The sequence below is a fragment of the Mixophyes fleayi genome, chromosome 3 (genome assembly GCF_038048845.1).
Source record: "Mixophyes fleayi isolate aMixFle1 chromosome 3, aMixFle1.hap1, whole genome shotgun sequence".
NCBI lineage: Eukaryota > Metazoa > Chordata > Amphibia > Anura > Limnodynastidae > Mixophyes > Mixophyes fleayi.
Genome location: NC_134404.1, coordinates 137,586,095 through 137,594,219, shown reverse-complemented (window position 1 = coordinate 137,594,219; position 8,125 = coordinate 137,586,095).

The window sequence follows — 8,125 nt, the reverse complement described above, 5'->3', positions numbered from 1 at the left end:
AAATGATAGCTAGAATCTGATTGGTTTTTGAAACCCGCTGGAAAACTCTCAGCTTAATACATTTACCCCCTGTTCTTGTCTACTGTAAAAGTATTGACCAGAATTAGTGACACCTCTGCTGTAACTTCACCTGCTCCTACTATCAACTATCAACATCCAAAGAATGGTGGAGGATTATTTTTTAAAAAAATAACGGTATAAAGACAACAGTTTTATTAACAAATGTGACAGACCCGGGCCTTATATTGAGAATATCCTGCCAACCCGGATTGTCCTCAGTGGGCCAACTGAACAACCATGGCCCACTCTGTTATTAAATGCCGCCCGGTGGCCAGATCTGTTATTGCTGTGGTGTCCAGAGAGGGAGGGGAGAGGCAGCTCACAGGAAGTGTGAATCAGCTGTGGACCCTGTGACATCAAAATGTGGAACGGGTTAAAAAGAGGAGGGTCAGGACCTTATCTAAAATCAGGAGGGGGTCTCTCCCTGTTTGCTAACTATTGTTCTAGCAAGTCTGCAACACAGTCCGAATGGCACCATCACCGCAGGGGGGGAGACCACTGATGTCATGCACTATTTCCACCCCTGTTACCACCCAAACTCTTCACACCACCAATCACAAGAGGACAATGAGTGGGGGGTTGTGGAAGGGACAAAAGGGGAGTTGTTGGAGAATCTTGAGACAGTGAGGACTTGGACTGTTGGAGAGTAACCATATTCTCGCAGGGCCTTAAAGGAATGCTTAAGGCAGGAGCTTCTTGACAGAGATCGGACAGTGTACCTCTAGGACTGATTCTGTTACCACTCCATCGGGAAACACTCGCAGATTCTGGGGAATTGGTGAGCCTACATCGGTAGGGAGACTATACCCAGGGTCCCACCAAGCTGGTGGAGAGTTGGCCGAGCGGCTGGGATCAGCAAGATACACAGACCCACCTTAAGGATCAGAAACCGTGGCCCACTTGGATTGTCAGCTGTGGATGTTATTACCAGGAGTTTGGGCCTGCTAGGACTCTGTGCTTGGAGGTAACCTGCTGGGGACTTGGTTGGGGAGTTTTTACTTGCACTGGTGATTTTCTGACACTTGATATATTTGGTGGGGGAACAAGTTTCTCCTTGGGGAGCACTGTTGTATTTTACTAAGTGTGTACACTTTGTTTAATAAAAGGGATTATTATTTCTTTCCTGTCTCCTTACCTGTGTGACCTGTGAACCTAGAGGACAGGGTATCTAGTGAGCTTTGGTTCTAACCCCGGTGTCCTCACAACAAAGAACAACTTTGCTTGCAGAAGTAATGTAAGCATGGATATCTAAATAGACGTGTATATGTAGTACCTTCCACTTTGCTGCTCAAGTGTTTGTAATCTGCACTTTACATCAAAGGTACCTAACTAGATTATAATTTTGTGGGAATTGGGGCTGATTCGAAGCTCACTGATGAACTGGCTTTTTGCTGGGAATTACAATGGCTCTTTTTAGTGCATTGTCTGACACCCTGGATTGGTGTGTGCCTGATAAAAGCACACAGCCCGGGGGGAAGGGTCAGCGCTCGTTGCCATGTATTAGCTCTAGAATTACCTCACCTATCCAAGAATCAGGTGGATCGATCAAATGAACCATAACTGGTTTCATGATCCAAGGACAATTCCATCTTGCCCTACTGCTGTGTGCCAATGTGTCCTAGATGTAGTAGCAACTGCCGTGTGTTTAAATCATTGTTCTGGCGCTTACCATCCAGTCAGATCGCTGCAGTATTTGTCCAAAAGTGTATGAAAATAATATTGTGACCTGTGAGGTGGTCAAAATTGACTTAAAATGACTTGAAATTAGTGTTATTGAGGTTAATCATAATGTAGGATCAAAAAAAGAGCAAAAATACAGAACCAAAACCAAAACACACGAGGGTGGTTTTGCCAAAATCAAAACACGAAGCTATTCCAGATCCAAAACCAAAACCACTTCACAGTCAGTGAGCATCTCTAGTTTTTATAAATTGATTTAAATATCAAATTAAATAAACTAGAAATTGTTTTTACATATTTGCAAGGTTAATAATGATTCACAAATTATTTAAACACGTATTATGGTTTGGGGTCTTATTAGTTTGACTGCTAAGGACTGCATGTTTACTGTCTTGTTTTTTATTTTTTTCATAGTGGTTTAGCAGCTTCTACATTACAGCTGCTGATGTCAATTTTTATATTATATCTAAGTAAGCGCAATAAAGGGGTTCTCCTTTTTTATTCAGTTTACAGCTGGACCCAGCAGCTTTGCAAAAGTAGGAGAATAGTTCCCAAAAGTGGAATGTGGGCGTGCACCTATGTATGTGCTAGGCAGACAAATAGGTGCATCTTTTCATAATCAAATGTGCTACAAACCATAATTTTTCCTCTTTGTACGTGCATGATCCCTAAAGTTGTTTACACAATGTTATTTACTTGGAGTGTACACAGTCAGTGCATATCTGTATTAGAACAGTGTTTGATGCAAAATGTAGTGAGTACCTACCTGAAAGATGCAGAAACTTTATTGGCTCTTCTTTGCGTCATGTTATTAACTGCCCAGATACAAAGGGGATTTTTTATTATTATTTTCAAAAATGTAAAACAATTTCTGCTACTGAAATGTATTGATGCAGGGCTTAATTTTTGCTGTAATCCATAGGAACATAGTATGGGCACTTTTTTGACCCCATTGTCTTTCATTTTTAAATATATTTTTTAATGTGCTCTCTGCATATGTCATAAATGTTTGAGTTCCACTTTTTTGTCTACAAATTAAGCACCATGTTAATGTAAATACAATCACATTTCGGTGTAACAGATGTGACATGTCCCTGCTGCTTTAACTTGTTAACAGTGATGTCCCAAGGGATTAAGTTTTCTTTCACATCTTTTATTTCTATTTTCATTGCTATTTTTCAATACACATTTTACTTTTTGTAGACAATAGTGAAACAGAACAGCAGTGGCCTATATATAAATGCATATAATACAGTTTAATTTTCTTGATGATGATGTCTCTTTGAATTTCATTTTGGTGACTTTGCCAAAGGCCAGAACCACCTTTTAGATTACCTAACTCTGTTCACTTGTACTTAAGCCACCCACTTGGGTAATGTGAGTGATTTTGAGTGTGTTCCATGAATACAGTGCTATCAATGTAGGCACAATGTACCTGGATAAGGCAGTCAGTCTTATAGAAGCAGAGTTTTCTTATACTATGGTTTTCACAAAATATAATGAACTCATTATTTACATCTAGTAATCCACATTGGTAGTTTTCTGCTACCAGTAGCATCTGTCAGTGGGAGTTCAATTGCACTGCATCATGCCAACGACTGGGCACCAGTCATAATCTAATTTGAAAGATACTTTAAGTTTCCAGCAGAAAAAACTAAGAATGTCTATATTATTTCAGATTTAGTTTAATAGTTTACTTAGTACAAATGCCTGGCAGTGGCAGATTAATACCAGCTTGAGCCCTGACTAGTACATGTGTTCCTTAATATTTACTACTTTCTGGTATTTTATCTGTCTGTCTCCAGAGCTATTCCCAATCCAATGCATTTTACCTTGGGATAATTAAAGGCTACTGTGCCCAGTTGCAAAATCTAATTTGGAGCTAAATTCTAGACCCTCTCACCCCTTGCCTAATGTACTTTAATCTCACACTGAGCTTTTGTGACTTCATAGCAGTGTCACCAGTTACTCTAATTGCAAAGAAAATAGAAATAAAAGATGTGAAAGAGAACTTAATCCCTTGGGACATCCCTGTTAATAAGTTAAAGCAGCAGGGACATGTCACATCTGTTACAACAAAATGTGATTGTATTTACATTAACACAGTGCTGAATTTGTAGACAAAAAAGTGGAACTCAAAAAGTTATGACATATGCAGGGAGTACATTAAAAAATTATTTAAACATTAAAGACAATGGGGTAAAAAAAAGTGCCGATGCTGTGTTCCTGTGGGTTACAGCACAAATTAAGCTCTGCATCGATATAATTCACTACCAGAAATTGTTTTACATTTTTGAAAATAATAATAAAAAAAAACCCTTTGTATCTGGGCACTTAATAACATGACGCAAAGATGAGCCAATAAAGTTTCTGCATTTTTGAGGTGGGTACTCATTACATTTTGCATCAAACACTGTTCTAATACAGATATGCATTGACTGTGGAATTGATACATGGCAGGCTGAGACATGCCCCATATAACATAATATCTTGTAATATGTTTTTCATCTTTTCACCAAATAGAGCTCTGTGACATGTGTCAAGTTACAGGGTTGGTAGAGCCAAAACACACACTATACACACTGGGACTAATTCATTAAAGAACAACAATGTTAATACTTGCAGTATTTGCATTTTTTCCACTCTGCGCTTGTCTGTAACCTAAACATACACCAAAGAATGCAGTTCGTGTTTGCACACAATGGAAAGTTCTGTCAGCCTATGATGGGATTTCAAGCACCCAAAGCAGTATCTGATTGAAGCTTTGGGCATATCTAAGTTATGTATTTTTCAGTCGTATCACTTGCACCAGCTACAGGTTGTGTGTAAGGGGTGATTGATAGTGATGACGGTCGTGTATGCTTACTAGAGCATGCGTCTGCAATTAGGATCAACTAAAAATGCGTTTTATATACAATAGACATTAATAACATTCTGATAAATGGATTTCTTTTTGGGGGGGGTTATTTTTTAATGATTTTTCATTATGACTGTATTACTAACAGGTGACAATAATTGAATACTTTTTATTTTGTGCGTTCTGATGCTACTTTATATTGAACATACGTATTGTACGTATCCTGCAATGTGTTGTGTCTTTCTCAATACAGCAAGTGCCGTATATGCAGAGCATACCTAGACCCTTATTCGACAAAAACTTTTTTTACAGATTCGGTTGTAGTTGAATACGGACATGCGTATGCCAAATTATAGTGCTCTCAGGAATGTTCCTAGCCTCTCTACAAACAATGTGCGGCAGATTCATCTAGCAGGGCAAAAAGTCGCTGATCAAGTGCTCATGTCTTGCTAAACCCGCTACACCCAGAGAACATTGGACCAGGAGGGATGGGCATAGCTCAGACATAGAATCTCCAAGGCATCCTTTAATACTTAAATTAAGAAAAATGAATAAAAATTTTACACTATGTGCCTATAAGGCTACACAGAACCTACCCTGGAACTTCAGGTCCCTGCTGGAGGACGTCCGGGGGCGTGGGGTCTTTCTTTCACATTTGGTGGCAATGTCCCCTCTATCCCACCCTTTGGCTCCAGGTATCTACACTTCTGACCCAGATTCTGGGCAGTGAACTAGCTCTTGACCCACTGGTCATGCTGCTTTGCTCCCCAGTGAAATCTCTCTCCAAATGCTCTCCAGTGAAATCTCCCTTTGCATGCATTAATGAATCAGACCCCCTGTATGTAGGGTTTGCAGATCACATAGGTAAGGACAATAGGGAAGATACAACTGTATCTTTATTACACAATATAATACAATGTAATACAGCAATTCAACTATGTAAAAATAACACTTATCAATAGCCATGTGAGTCACCGTCTGCTTAGTTTGGACCCTTACCCACACAGTCTCTGGTCTATTTAAGTCCTAGGTTGATGGGTTTCCAGTGCGTCCCGAGAAATGCTGCTGGTTCACTTCGCAGATGCTGTTTGCTGGACCACCGCACTGGTGATGTTGAGACCTTCCTGCTGATTCTGGCCACGTTACCCACTACAAGTGTGGTAAGAACCTGACACCTAGTCTCCCTACTGCTATAGTCTATTTAGGCTATCAGGTTCTCTATAACACTATATACAGACAGTAAATAAATGCCAGGCAGGTTTACCATATTATCTTTCTCTTACCCCACTAGCTTAAGGAGTTACAGTCACCTAGATGTCCTGACTTTCTGATCCTGGCCACTTGGCCTGATAATCTCTCCTCTACAGCTGTGGTAGGTTTCAAACCTGGGTCTAACTGCTTCAGCAGGCCCACCACCAAGACCCTCAGATTTCCTCTGAGATGCAGATGTAACAGTAGGATGCTCAGTCCAGTAGAAGCTTAGACTTCAACGCTGAGGCTCTTCCCAGGATGAAAGCAAAAATAGCAAAAGCCCTGCCCTGGGTCACATTCTTTCCTCTATACTCTAGTTTTCCCACATTCCAGAGGCTGGATCAAGAATGGTCTTAGATAGAGGCAACCCTCTGAGAATGGCTATCTGTCAAAAGGAGCTGTTACAGGGCTGTACCTTTTCATAACAATACATACATTTTCAAGCCCTCTGTTGGATTCACTCCAGGCTGGCTACAACCTGAGACAATGGGGGACATACTCATGTTAATTAAGTGGTAAGGCGAGGATAATTAGCTAACATTCCCAGTATTAATCAGGAGCGGATCTAGAATTGTATTGTAGGGGGGGCAATTTAGTTTTCGTCCCCTTTTTGATTGTTCAGGCTGCCTGCGGCTGTACACTATGTGCAGGTCCGTTCAACAGAGACAGGCAGGGAGAGTGTGCTGCCCGGCCGCTCTGATTACAGCACACTCTCCCTGCCTGTCTCTGCTGAATGGACCTGTACATAGTATACAGCCGCTGGCAGCAAGCCCCTGCTAGGGGGGAGGAGTGATCGCCCCGATCGACCCCCCCCGCCTGGATTCGCCACTGGTATTAATGCCTTACCAGCTGATCCAGACATCCAGTAGAGAAAGGCGGGGAATGGAATGCAGCTATGGCCTACTCACCTGAGTCCTGGAACAGGAACCCACATGATCCTTACCCATAATCCACCTGGCTTCATTTAAGAGCAATGTATAACAGTATCATTACAATATTAACAATAAACATTATTACAATGGCTAACAAATAGTGACAAATTCTCCTATGCAGGCATGATTACAATGTACCATTAGCCCCAGCGGACGAGAGGTTGTCCAGGGGCATTTGACTTTTATTACCATATGCCAGACACCATGCTTTGACCACATAGACAACTAGGTTTCTACTTTATGAATAAGACACTCCATAAACTCCACTGGAAACTGTTTATTTGGGGGTCTATCCTATGAGTATTAGATATATATGACTTAGAAAAGAAATTGTGAACAGCAAGATTTAATTGAATTATTGCAGCAGCCCAAACCCCTGACCATGGTACAGAAATTTCTGACTACATCTAAGCATGAATTGTGGATTTATTTTTGGTCTTGATTTACTGCAATTTCTACTAATCTTGAATTTAATAAAACTGGTTTTGCCCATCTCTATCCAACCCTGTACCGAATTCAGGGTTTGATATTATGTTTTTATGCTTACATACAGATAGATGTGTTATGTAATATGTATTAAAACTATAGTAAAATCACATACAATGTTAATTAATTTCACAATTTTAAAATTAATGTAAGGAACCCTGAGACAAAAGGCAAAGGCGCAACACCAGACTTTGGTTTTCCGTGGAAGAGTATAGTTTTCTTTGGTGAAGGACTCACAGGCAGGGACTATACATCTCATTCTGCTTTAGAACACAGTCCTACGGGGCTCAATCCATACCTCAAATCCATATATTATTATTGCTGTTAATAATCCTGCACTTTAATATCACAGGTCATTCCAACACAATGGATAGGGTGGGCACGGGGTTAATGTAAATCTTCGCAGTCCATGGTGTTGGAACAATTTGTGACGCTTAACTACAAAATGACCATCCTGTGTTACTCTTAAGATGCACTAGCATACTGTAGGATATCAGTAATTATATTATTAGAAGAACATATTGTTTTTTGTCAGTTCCATGAACAACACCTCACATTTGGCTTTGCTCTCTTCACCTTGCTGCTTTGCTGATTTTTCATCATGCACTAACCAGAGTATTGTTTTGTACCAGTGCATCTATCAGTTTTACAGGGCTTTCCACAGGTGCCCTGTATTAATCAGTTAAAAGGGAAATACGTATGAGAGCATCATTGTCAAATACAAATGTTCCAATGTCACCCTGTGTTAGGTACATCTTGCTTCCAATAATAAAGTATGGAACATACATCTATGACATTTAAGTCCACGGCTTCTCTTTCTTTCCACACAGCCAGTGTGTCTCCTAGAGTCCCTAGGAAC